This window comes from Mustela nivalis (assembly GCF_964662115.1).
Source record: "Mustela nivalis genome assembly, chromosome: 11".
In the NCBI taxonomy this organism is placed as follows: Eukaryota; Metazoa; Chordata; class Mammalia; order Carnivora; family Mustelidae; genus Mustela; species Mustela nivalis.
In genome coordinates this window covers 16,165,770-16,178,866 of record NC_139030.1, presented here as the reverse complement: position 1 = coordinate 16,178,866, position 13,097 = coordinate 16,165,770, and the positions used below count along the sequence as shown (strand labels likewise).

The 13,097-nt window shown below is 36.3% G+C and overlaps 1 protein-coding gene and 1 long non-coding RNA gene across 4 annotated transcripts in view; one reads left to right on the top strand and one right to left on the bottom strand.

The window, feature by feature from the left end:
- Nucleotides 1-13,097, top strand: part of DPP10 (dipeptidyl peptidase like 10) — a 1,373,984-nt gene that overhangs the window by 784,291 nt on the left and 576,596 nt on the right. The window lies entirely within an intron of this gene.
- LOC309843850 lies at nt 2,406-6,491 on the bottom strand. Its single transcript, XR_014300372.1, has 3 exons — nt 6,405-6,491; nt 2,824-2,925; nt 2,406-2,472 (listed from the first exon to the last, which is right to left on the bottom strand). It is a non-coding gene; the product is annotated as an uncharacterized lncRNA (long non-coding RNA).

Here is a 13,097-nt window from a genome sequence, read left to right as displayed (position 1 = left end):
TGAAGTACACATATGCTTTATTTTTTTTTCCCACTTACCTAAAATGAATTCTGGATCATCTGAATTATCTGAAATAGGGATTTAATGAAAAAGAAATTGTATTTTTCATTTCAGTCCAGACTGTTTTTAACAAAAATTATTTATCTGGGGCACCTGGGTGGCTCAGTGAGTTAAATGTCTGCCTTCGGCTCAGGTCATGGTCTCAGGGTCCTGGGATTGAGCCCTGCATTGGGCTCTCTGCTCAGCAGGGAGCCTGCTTCCCCTTCTCTCTCTGCCTGCCTCTCTGCCTGCTTGTAATCTCTGTCTGTCAAATAAATAAATAAATAAGATCTTCAAAAAAAAAATTTATCAATGTGTGGTTAGATGAAATCATTTAGAAATATTTATCTTGCAATAAAGGAATTGCTGATTCTTCCATTTGGAATTCAAACTTGTTTTCCCTCTTCTTCCCTTTTGTCACGTTTATTGTGATATAATTTACATACAGCAAAGTTCATTCTTGTCAGTGAATGGTTCTCAGTTTTGATAAATACAAACACCATGTAACTGCTCTCAGAATTGAAACACATCAGAGTTACCTAAAACTCTCTTGTGGCCCTTTTTGGTCACCCTTCTTTGACTGTCAGTCCTTCATAGCTACCGACATGTTTCTGTCTATAGTTTTGTCCTTTCCAAAATAAAAAATACTATATGTAGCCTTTCGAGACTGGCTTCTGTGACTTAACAGAGTGCATTTGGTTTTCATTCATGCTGTTGGGTATATCAGTAGACCTTTCCTCATATTGCTAAATAGCATCCTGTTGAACGGATATACCATAGTTTGCTCAGCCATTTTATGCTTTCTTTTCATTTTTGTAGGTAGTGTTCCTCCCATTAACACTTAGCATTCTATTAAGCCTTCATTATAATTTTCTCTACTTTTATTTTCTTTTAGGACTTTTCTAATAAGTTTTTATTATCTAAGTTAATAGAAAGAGAGAGCTTTATAAACTTATTATATTTTTGTACACATTGACATTTTAGTAAATGTTTAATGAAAAAATATTCATATTAGGAAAGATTCTATTGAAACCCCCCCAAGAACTGGTAATAATTTATTTGTTAATACTCTTTTGGGGATACTTTTTTTGGTGTCAAGAGAATTGTAAACCTTTTGAAACCATAGACATAAAAAGACTAGGAGGAGAAAAACCTGTAATGCTCTAATAATGCTCTAATACTGTGGTTTGCTGGAAAAGAAATACAGTAAATGTTTTTTCAATCCTTAATGTCTGTAACTCAATCTCAAGGACTAAGAACGAATGTTTTACCTTGGAAGTTTTAAAAGTGAGACTATAACTAGTTAATTTAATTAACTTAGAAGCAAGTTGAGACTATGGAGTATGAATGAGAAGGATGATTCAGTGTTCCACACATTAAGGAAAAAAAAATTTTTTTTTTAAATTTATTATTTGAAATAGGTCATAGCCTTCCAGGGAGTTCTCTACTTCACTAGACTGTATATAACTGTGTTTCATGTAGAGTTAAAGCCAAGATACTTAAAATTCTCTAGTAGAAAAATAGCATGGATCTATGGACTAATAAATAAATTACATATAATTACTGATCTAAGTTTATAAAATACAGAAAAGTAATTCTAAACTCAGTAGCTTGAAACAAGAATGTGTGTATTATTTTACCTTTATTAAATCTATATGAAAATACGATGACATGTTGACATGAGTACACCTGTCCTATGGCACATGTATTTGCTATCTTTTTGTTGTTGTTAAACTTCTTACATTTTCTTTTTTTTTTAAAGATTTATTTATTTATTTGACAGAGATTACAAGTAGGCAGAGAGGTAGGCAGAGAGAGAGAGGAAGAAGCAGGCTCCCTGTTGAGCAGAGAGCCCGATGTAGGGCTTGATCCCAGGACCCTGGGATCATTACCTGAGCCGAAGGCAGAGGCTTTAACCCACTGACCCACCCAGGCGCCCCTAAACTCCTTACATTTTCCTATGAAGACTTTCAAGTACCTATTTTGTATTGCAATTCATGTTAATATTTAATTTTTTGTACAATTTATACATCCATTTAGAATTGAAAGTTACTTTAGAAATCGCCCTAATCAAACACCTCATTCTTCTGAAGGAACTATGTCTTGAATGATTAGTGAACACAAGTGTTCCAAGAATTATGAGAGCTCCAAGTCTCAGTTCTGGAGAATATCTCCTGTTCCTCATTGCATCCCTCAGATACAATGAAGCTAACCAGAAATCATTTTCTGTACTTTTGTTTGGAATAAGCTCTAGCCCCCAAATCTTCCACTGAAGAAGTTGATACATAGAAAATACATCGAGTCCCTTGGCTCACCTTTTTTTGTGATTCTCCCTTGCTGCCTCATCATACTCTCAGGGCCTGCACTCTGGGTCAGTCCCACCTATTTCTTGTCAGACCAGGGCTTCTCTTACGTTGGTGGGTAGAGAATTATCTGGAGAGTTAATAATGCACACAGAGGTTCAGGCTTATATGGACTAGACCTTTAGATTTTTATAAATTCTGTGTGTGATTTTCATGCTCAGTAAATTTGAGAATCACTGGTCTTGGGTCCTGCACATGCATCCACGTGGGCCTTTGCAGCCTTTCTCGCTCTGCTCTAATCAAGAAAACATGCTTTGACGGGCACAGTCTTCATAAGGCCTAGTCTATTGTTTGTGTTTTCTTTTGTTCTAAATCTGTGTCATTGGCATCCATTAAACAGAATCATACTTTCTGCCTTAGCATTCAAGAACTTTGGCACAACTTTCTAGTCCCTTTACTCCAACACCTCCGACCTCCTTACCTTTGGGAGGCAGTGTTAGAAGTGTGGCTTCAGCTCTTAGAGATTTGGGTTAAATTCACAATTACTCTTAATAGACGTTTTCTTGGCTTGCCGTTTTTTCTTCTGGAAAAACAACAACAGAGCTTTTTGTTAGTTTTAAATACAATATATATAATATGGTGAGCCCAGGGAAGACTGCATTGTATTAACCCGGAGTGCTTATATGACAGGCTCGTCCCCAGAAGGGCTATGTCATTCCTTTTCTCATTACGTTTCCTGCTCATGACATTTCCACTGACCCTCTGGTTTGAGCTTGCGTATACCTTGATGCCCAGGTTTGATTTCACAGATGTCCTGAAGCCTTCTGTGGTTTCCCTGAGTCATGTTCTCTGTTCCTCCTCTGCACATGTGCACAGAAGTCTTATGGTCACTGTTGGGAAAGGCATGCTCACATATGTGAATTCATTTTCTACTGTATCTTCACATGAGGCAAAGGAGCTAATTTTATGCCTTTTTATAATCATTGCACATGACAGGCTCCCGAAAATGCATATTGAAATCAGTGAATGCACGCATTTTGAGCTCTTAATCTGTACAGCATTAATATTTCCCAATAATCATAATAACAGCTGCTGTTTTTTCAGTAGTTAATATGTGCCAGCCTTGCTGAGAATTTTCTGTATCTATCATCATTAGATATCCTCAGAACAACCACCCTGAGATGTGGGTTTCTTGACTACATTTTATATACAGAGCAATTTGAGACTCAGGAAAGTTAAGTAACTTAATTTGTTACACTACCTGTTAGGGACCAGTGCTGGGCCATGAATATAGATGTTTAGCCACTTTATTGATAGTGTCCGTAATTATCTTAATCTTGACTGTAGATTATCTTCTCCAAAAAAATGAACTGAAAGTGGCAAAGCCAATGAGTGACTGTCGTGTCCTATTTTAAAGGCTTACAATGATAGAATTTGTCGTGTAATACAAACTCAAAGGGGATCTTGCAAACAAATTAAAGAAGGTTTGTTATTGTGTTAGACCATATGTGCCTATGTGCAAATGTGTGTGTGTATGTCAAGTGTGTCTACATGCAGTTCAACTGAGGTTAGATAGGTGGTATTTTCTCCAGTAACTGCTTCCACTGTGCTTTCTGGAAGCTGTGTGTGCATGGGATACTAAGCCCCATATAATATCTTTAGCATCCTCAGACTCTGGCAAAACTCCTGTATCTCTGGCACACTAAATATGGGAATGCATCCTCTGCCTTCTCTACCCTGCACTCATCCATCCTATCTCTCTTCTCCGGCCTCTCTCTCTCGACCCTTCTCCTGCCCCAGCAGTAACAGGGAGCTTCAAAACAGAAAATTTCAGATACCAGACACAAGGTAATCCTCAAAGTAGTAGAAAGTTTAGTGAAGGGAGTGGGGGAAACACTTTCATGTCACTTCAACCTTAAAGAAAGGTGTGGATTCTAGTTAGTGATAGGATGAAGTCCAAGAAATGCTTATTTTCTTTCAAATTCAGTTATTCCCCAGTTTTATTATCCAGATCACTATCTACCATTTTTAGCTCTGGCCCAAAATAGGAAATGCATTTGCATCATAGTAAAATTCTCTGTCTCTCTCTCTCTCTCTTATATTCACACATACCTCTGAAATACCTTAAAAACAAAACAAAACAAAACTTGATCCTTTTCTATCTTACACACCCTGCACTGTAATTTCTATTTCTCTTCTATTCAGTCCTATCAGTTTTCAAGATGTTTGTTTCATGACCCACTAAACTGATTAGATAACCTTTGAATGGGTCAAGTCCCACAGTTCATGAAACATGGCTATAGAAGATAAAGACTAAAAATGCTGTGTGCATTATTAACTCTCCAGATAATTCTCTACCCACCAATGTATGTATTTCTCTTCCCGGCACAATGGATTCTCAGATCAATAGCTGAACTTTCCTAAAACTGGCCCTGAAAATTTTCGAATCTTAATTCTCAGCAGGAGTTTGCTCTGGTCCCTGCACTACTAGGGAACTTTTGGAACCAAGAGAGTAGCAGTTACTACGTCCTGGCTGCTGCCCTTTGTGGCCACTTTGATTAGGGGAAAGCTGTGTGTCTGTATATATGTGTGTGCCCTTACATTTATTAATCCAGTGTTATTGTTTTGCCTGAATATGACAATAATACTACTGTCAAATCATCTTGAAATACATAAATGGAAAAAATGCTGTCTGTCTCACTCCTGCAGAGGAAGCACTATTTCCAGATCTTTTTCAGAACCCGGACAATACACACACACACACACACACATTCATGCACACTTGTATTTATTTATTCTGGAAGTTGATCATGACAATATGACCTTGGCATACAAGTCTGTTCTTGCTCTAAAGTGTAAACTAGCCCCTCCCTGTTGCATTGAAAGGTAGATTTATGACCTCTCTGGGATGAGAACATGATCTTTAGACTCCATTAGGCTTTCTCTGTCTTCTCTCTCATTTTACATGAAAATGCTTGGGTTTTTCTTTTTAACTTTCTTTTTTTTTCTTTTCTTAGTCTTTATTGTACACTTGCTAATTTTAATCTCAGTGTGACCTCTCAGATATCCACAGGAAAAGGCAAATTGCTCTAGAAAACCTCTGTGCAAGGAAGTTCAGAAAACAGACTTCTCTTTGTGAGAATAATATGGGCTGGAAAATGGTTCATGGGGGCACAAAAAACCCTGTGCATACCAAGAGTGAAGGAGACTAAACGTAATGATCTGGACAGTAAAAATAGTAATGAAGGGGCATCTGGGTGGCTCAGTCACTTAAACATCTGCCTTTGGCCCTGGTGGTGATCCCAGGGTCCTGGGATTTAGTCCTGTGCCTACCTGACCCTCTGCTCCTCCCTCACTCTGCTCTCTCACTCTCTCTCAAATAAATAAAATCTTTAAAAAAAATAGTAATAAAGAATTCTCCTCAATTATTTTTTTAAGTATTTGTCATTTGAGTTGTTAGGGTGTAGGTCTCTGCTTTCAAATTTATAAAATGTATAAAAAAAAAAAACTACAGATGGAGGGAAGCTTTAAAGCGTTACAATTATATTTTAAAATCAAGTTGTCTCACTTGATTATTTCAAAGCGAAGTACATGATGTCATTTTCTAAAGTGCTTCAGTTTATCCTAAAGTTGAAATTTGGTGCTATGACCCCAAGAAGTACATTTTGTGGGATAACTTTATCAGCACTTAAGTCGGTCTCATGGGCGACTTCTCAGTCAGATGTTTAAATTGCTAAGTCCCCACCATCATTCCTTATCTCTTGGCTAAAATTAAAGCTTTACTCTTGACAAAGAAGTGCAGGAAACAACCAAAACAAAGTCCATATACATTCTCCCCTTTACACACACACACACACACACACACACACACACACACACACACACACACACGTCTCTGTCACTGTCTGTGATGATGATTGTAACCATATTATCAAAAGCTTTTGTTGTGTGTTTTCCTGACACAGTGTTAAACATTGTTGTTAAATCCTCAAAGCAAAATGTTGAGGTAAATGTTACCAGTGTTTTACAGATAAAATAAAAAAGATTCAAGAAGTTTCTTACTGTTTAACATCACTCTGGTAGGCCTTTTAACCCAAGTTCTTAGGAGTATCCTCTGGACGCGGTTGTCAAGCAAATGTGTTAGTGTCCAGTTGCCCTTTGTTAGTTAATCATGGAGACCTTTCAGACATCTGGTGGGAACCAACGGTTGCCTAGTAATAATGAAGATGAAGATGGGGGAGTCATGATTTCTTTGGTCCTCTTATTTCCAGGCAACATGTTTGTATTAGTAGTAACTCCCTAAATAAGCATCAGGGGTTCTCATTTGCTTTCTTTTTCTAAGGCGGACTTCGCTGACGGATCATAGCATTCTCTTCAGTGGAATCCTTTATAAACAGCCCTTCAGCCGGCCATCAGCCATCAGTTGTTAATGACATCAAAAATTGAAAGCATTCTGCCATTTTGGCCTTCTCCCGTCCAATGACTCTTCTTCTCTGATGATTAAAAGGAAGTTTTGAATTTTTAACTCCAATCCCTAAGAGAGATGTTGATTGGCAAGAGACACTTACTAAGCATTATGCAGAATAAGCTGGGTAACTCACAGGAGACCCTTTGTCATGGAGGGTAGGTTAAGTCAGTTTTCTCCATCAGTAAAAACAACTGTAACATCTTCGCATTACAGTGAGTTAAGAATTTGAGGGAAGGGCATTACATTTATATGCTTGATTTTAGAATTTAACATAACAACTTGAGTTCAAGATAAAGATCTCATTGTTCTCCTGACAACCCCTTAATGGATGGTATCTAGCAATAACCACCACAATAATCATAAAACTTTCCTGCCTTCCTTCTGTGATTAAGGTCTTTACTAGCTACTCCCTATGCACTCAAATGCAATTTTCACAAAAACCTTTTTAAAAAAATCTTATGAATAGAACTACAATAACTGTGATTTACCCTTTAGGAACATAGCTAATAACTGGAAAATCCTGTACTAAAAATACCAGGTCTGATTCTCCATCTCTGAAGCTTATTGTGATACAACAGAGAATTTTATGATAGTAGTACATTTTCATAGCAAACAGAAAATGAGCAGTTTTTCTAGTATCTCCAAGACTAACTTTTTTTTCAGACTACATTTTTAAACATTTCACTAAACTGTCACATTTTTATTATCCTTGGTAGTTGCGAACTTCCTCCATCTTTTTTCTTAACTTTTTCTCTGAAAGAACACAACCAACATCATTTCTGACATCCTCAGAATCTTCCTTTATGTAGATTACTGATATAAAACAGTTATGTACTTATTCATAGACCATGTTCTTAGATACTGTGATTTACGATAAATCAGTAATAGCTCATTGAACTCCCTCTGCTCCCTATCAGCACTGGTGATGTTTGTGCTGGGAATCATGTAGTCATGGCATCATAATGAGAGAGATGCACAAGCTAGCCTTCTCCTGCCTGCCAAGCCACTTCCAGCGCTCCCTGACTTTTCGTTATGCACTTATACGGGCTTCCTGTGATAGAAAATCGCTTTATACTTTGGACCAGAACTGTCCTTAATTAAATGTTTTCTGTTAGTTGTTGGACTGTCATTAAATCAGCCTACCCTTCTGTGCCTCAGATTTTATCTTGAAAGTAGGGCTAGCACTAGTTATAAGGTTGCTATAAAGATGTTCATTTACGCATGAGAGATGCCTCTGAAGTTGTAAGGGCTCATCGACTGTCATTACTATCATAGGGATTACTAGGAGGTATATTACACTTGGATGTATAATTTTAAATGGCTAAAAACAGTAAGATAAGCTATTGTCTCATAATTTGAAAAGTTTACAGGGCAATATTTAATAGAAAAAAGATTAATACATGTCATATAAATCAATTGTATTTGGTGATATTTCTGTAATTTCACATGGACTTACTATTTTTCAAATAAATATGGTTAAATATATACATCTGTATAGGCATGTATATATGCATATAAACAAATGTGAGAGTGTGTGTGTGTGCACACATAATGTTTCTTGTGTTTTACTAAATACTGGGCATATGTTTTGATTTCTAGTTTACTGTATATAAGAGTTTTACTAATGTTTCACTTTGGCATAATATGAAAAATCATCTTGCCAAACTCCAATATTAGTTTCTTGGCACCAAATGCCTTATTACTAAGAAAGTGACAACTGTTTCTCATTCAATTGTGACAACATCCCACTTTTGGTACCAGGTTTGATATAAGGTCAATTATGAACCTTAATCCTAGTGGTAGAACATCTCACTGACTGAACAAATAAAAGCCTGGTAGTTCTCTTAAAGCCTGAAAATAAAACTTTGCTTAGGTTAAAACAAAACAGAACAACAATAAGGGTTGGCAAAAAAATCTATTTTTCTACATTTTTATTTCCTCATATTTTCATGTAATTATTTATTATTTTTATAAGTACTATGATTACAAAACTCTGAAACTCGACACCTGATAGAAGAGTTTTGTTTTTAACAGAAAGTAGTTGAGTGGAAAATCTCATCATGATCTTTGCCCTTAATGGTAGCTATGGAAAACAATTTATGTAGGGGCGCCTGGGTGGCTCAGTGGGTTAAGCCCTGCCTTTGGCTCAGGTCATGATCTCAGGGTCCTGGGATCGAGCCCCGCATCAGGCTCTTTGCTCGGCGGGGAGCCTGCTTTCCCCTCTCTCTGCCTGCCTCTCTGCCTATTTGTGATTTCTGTCTGTCAAACAAATAAATCTTTAAAAAAAAATTAAGAGTTTAGTCAGCTACTTATGGAATCTCTTGTTATTTTGAAATTCAAAATTATTTTGTATATCATGTATTATCTTTTAAGTTTTTTTTTTCAAAGATTTTATTTATTTATTTGACAGAGAGAAATCACAAGTAGGCAGAGAGGCAGGCAGAGAGAGAGGAGGAAGCAGGCTCCCCGCTGAGCAGAGAGCCCGATGCGGGACTCGATCCCAGGACCCTGAGATCATGACCTGAGCCGAAGGCAGCGGCTTAACCCACTGAGCCACCCAGGCGCCCCTCTTTTAAGTTTTTAATGTGTTAACTATTTACTAACCTATAGAAAGTGGCCTCTTGAGGTGAGAAACTAAATGCTCAAAGACACAAAGATTAAAAACCTATTTGACATTAAAAGAAAATTTTGTGATATTTATTTTTGTGTATATTAGTATCAGAACTGAAAATAAAGTCTTGGCAATCTATTAATATGTAAATAACTATGTTACTTATATAAGTGAATGTTCAGTTACTTACATAAGTGATATGATGGTCTTTTTTAATTACTTCTACAATTGCTATAATTAAGTCATAGTGATAGCAAAATATTTTGCTAAGATGTAAGTAATAGAAAAATGTTCTGGCACCATAAAAATTGCATTGGAGAAGTTAGAATTTAAAGCCAAAACAAATAGCTTACATAATTAAATCAGAACTTTGTCTGTGGTAAATTTTTGGCCTGGTAGTATAAAATATGTCTTAGTGATTCAAAGAATAGCTCTGAATACTATAAAATGAGAGTGTGAGAGAGAATGCATTATATTTAAAAGCTGGAAAAATAAATAGAAAATCTTGCATTGTTGTATATTTTAAATTTTTATTCTGACAACTCTGAATACATTTTAATGGGAATAAAACAAATTTAAAACTAGCATAGATTTTATATGCAGTTGACCTTGAACAATACAGTGGTTGGGATGCTAACCTCCGTACGGTTGAAAATCTATGCATAAATTGACTCACCAAAAACATACCTACTAATGGTCTGCTGTTGACTGGTAGTCTCACCAATAGCAAAAGCAGTTAATTAACCTGTATTTTTCGTTATATGTATTAAATACTGTATTCTTACAATAAGCTAGAGAAAAGAAAATGTTATTAACAAAATCATAAGGAACAGAAAATACATTGACAGTGCTGTAAATGGAAAAAAGCCTGTGTGTAAGTGAACCCATGAAGTTCAAACCCATGTTGTTCAATGTCAGCCATCCATCCAATGCGTCCTCACACCCGTGTTGTCCAACGACCTCCAGTATGTGTCATCCATATCTTTTCTCCCGTTGGTGTCCCAGGACTGTTTCTGTCTTTACCTTTGCTTTCAGGTTTTATTTCACAGAGTTGCAAAAGTTCTGGGATGGAATAGGTATACCTGCCATATTAATACGTAAGTTTTCTTTCATGTAAAACTCAGTCACAGTAGGAATAAAGGAATGAGTCCTATGACCTCTTTATAAGCTTCTTAATAAGACCAACAAAGTGGCTGCATTATTAACTGAATTTTAGCCTCAAAAATATATTAATTATTTCAGATGTATCTCTCTTTTAAAAATAAGATTTTATTCTAGAGAAAGAAAGTATAAATCAGGGGAGAGGGAAAGAAACAGAGAGAATGTTAAGCAGAGTCCCTGCTGAGCATGGAACCCAACCTGGGGCTTGATCTTGACACTGAGGTCATGACCTATCTGAAATCAAGAATTGGCCATTTAACTGACTGAGCCACCCAGATACCCCAATTTCAGATGTATCCTATAAGATTTTTAAATTGAGTTTTTTACCAGTTAGTTTTATTTTTTTTTCTGTTGAGATATAATTAACATAAAACTATATTAATTAGAGGTAGACAATTAATGATTTGATATTTATCTATATTGAAAAATGATTACAGGACACCTGGGTGACTCAGTGGGTTAAAGCCTCTCCCTTCAGCTTAGGACGTGATCCCAGGGTCCTGGGATCGAGCCCCACATTGGGCTGTCTGCTCAGCAGGGAGCCTGCTTCCCCATCCCCACCCCACTCTTTCTCTGCCTGCCTCTCTGCCTACTTGTGATCTCTGTCTGTCAAATAAATAAATAAAATCTTTAAAAAAAAAGAAAGAAAAAGAAAAATGATTATAGTAAGTCCAGGTAACATCTGTCATTATACAGTTTATAGATGTTTTTCTTGTGATGAGAACTTTCAGGATCTATGGTCCTCACTACTTTCAGATATGCAATCCCTTGTTCTAGTCACCATGCTACATATCACATCCCCATGACTCATTCAGCTTTTAACAGGAAATTTGTACCTTTTGGCTCCCTTCACCTCCTTTACTCACATCCCACCTCAGACAACCTCCAGTCTCTCCTCTGTATCCATGAACTTGTTTTTTTTTGTTTGTTTGTTTTTGTTTTTATTTTTATTCTACAAGTGAGATCATAGAGCATTCATAGTTTTCTGTCTGACTTATTTCACTTAGTATAATGCCCTCAAGGTCAATCCATGATGTCACACATGGGAAGATTTCACTGTTTTTATGGCTGAATAATATTCCATTGCATAGATCTTGCCCACATTTTCTTAACCGTTGATGGAAATTTGGGTTGTTTCCATGTCTTGACTATTATAAATCATACTGCAATGAATGTGGGGGTATATATATCTTTTTGAATTAGTGTTTCCAGGTAGAATGGCACTGTAGTAATAATGCAGATGAGTCTCACTAAGTGTCTTTCTATTTAATTAATGTTTTGATATAAACTACACTATAAGAAATATTAAGCACTTAAAGGAAGTAAATGATCAGTAAAGTTGAAACAGATTATGTCTATATGGAGTGATGAGAAAAAGCTTTGTAAACGATGACATTTTAACTGGACCTCGATAATTGGTAGCATTTAAATATGCAGGGGGACATATGTATTCCATGAAAACAAAACTTCAAGGATAAAATAACAGGAATCAATGAGCAGTAAGGATAGAAAATGGAGCTTATTTTTAGTACGTCAACTGCTTTGCAAAAGAAGATAAGAGAATTGAGCTTGAAAATGAGGTTTGATGCTAAGTCATTGCATACTACACTAAGAAGTATCTTAAAAAATTACATTGGCTTTTTTAAGCCAAGTTCTTATATGATTTGATCTGAGAGTTTAGAAAGAAGTTACTGTATTACTTTTGAGTTATGTATTTAAAAAACAACAACAAAAACAACAAAACAAGCTTTATAGAAAAAGGAGAATCCAAGTCCATGGACAAATCATCAAAGAAAAAGGAACTTTGCTTTTCTTAAAGAGCTGCCTAGCTGATGTGGAAAAGGTCATTCTGGTTCTAGGAGAGGAACAATAAATCTCTGGGGTCAGGAAGGGTGCTGTGGTGAGTGAATAGCTTCATAAAATTGGCCCGGCAGTCCTGAATGATGGTGATTATAGCTATTGTGTATTACTATGATTATCTTGTATTTATTGAATTTTTGCAATGGGTGAGTTACCACAGTAAAGAAATGTGTTCAGTAAGCTGATCAAACACTGAAAGGGTAACAGAAGTATAGTGCTTTTGGCCTTTGAATTCACTATTTAGGTATTTCCCAAAGCCACTGGATTTTTTTTTTTTCCCTGTTCACTGTCTGTTCATTGTCCTTGGATAGAATAGTTGCTTATGTTAGACTATATCACATGATCCAGATCTTTTTCTTATGCACCTTCCTAGCAAAGTCTGATTTTGCAGGCAATGTCCATTGTTTAATTCTTTTGTAAAATAGATACATAATGTTCAGACTCTTTACCCAAAATCTGTGAGTGTCCTGCATGGCAACTGATAAAGCAGCTATCTACCACGAAGCTGAACTGAGACACAGATCCTGCTCTTTGTGACAGAGGTTAAAATTTAAAGTTTGGGTTGTTTTAAGGAGAGAAACTCATTAAAGGACACAGTGGACCATGTGCAAGATCAGTAAGCATAAAGGTCTGGAAGGAAGGGAGAAAATGGTAT